This window comes from Fulmarus glacialis, unplaced genomic scaffold (assembly GCF_000690835.1).
Source record: "Fulmarus glacialis isolate BGI_N327 unplaced genomic scaffold, ASM69083v1 scaffold23815, whole genome shotgun sequence".
In the NCBI taxonomy this organism is placed as follows: Eukaryota; Metazoa; Chordata; class Aves; order Procellariiformes; family Procellariidae; genus Fulmarus; species Fulmarus glacialis.
The window spans coordinates 2125-2367 of record NW_009211478.1 but is presented as its reverse complement, the minus strand read 5'-3'; positions in this window follow the sequence as shown (position 1 = coordinate 2367).

Genomic DNA, 243 nt, shown 5'->3' with positions numbered 1-243 from the left:
TGGGGACATGGGGGATGGAGGGACAGCAGGGACACCATGGGGACAGCAGGAACCACAGACACCACAAAGGACACATGGGATGGAGGGACACCAGGGACACCATGGGGACACTCAGGATGAAGGGACACCAGGAACCAGGGACACCATGGGGACACGTGGGATGGAGGGACACCAGGAACACCATGGAGGACATGGCCGTCCATTGGGGATGGAGGACACCAGGAGGGTCACCAGGACGGGGAC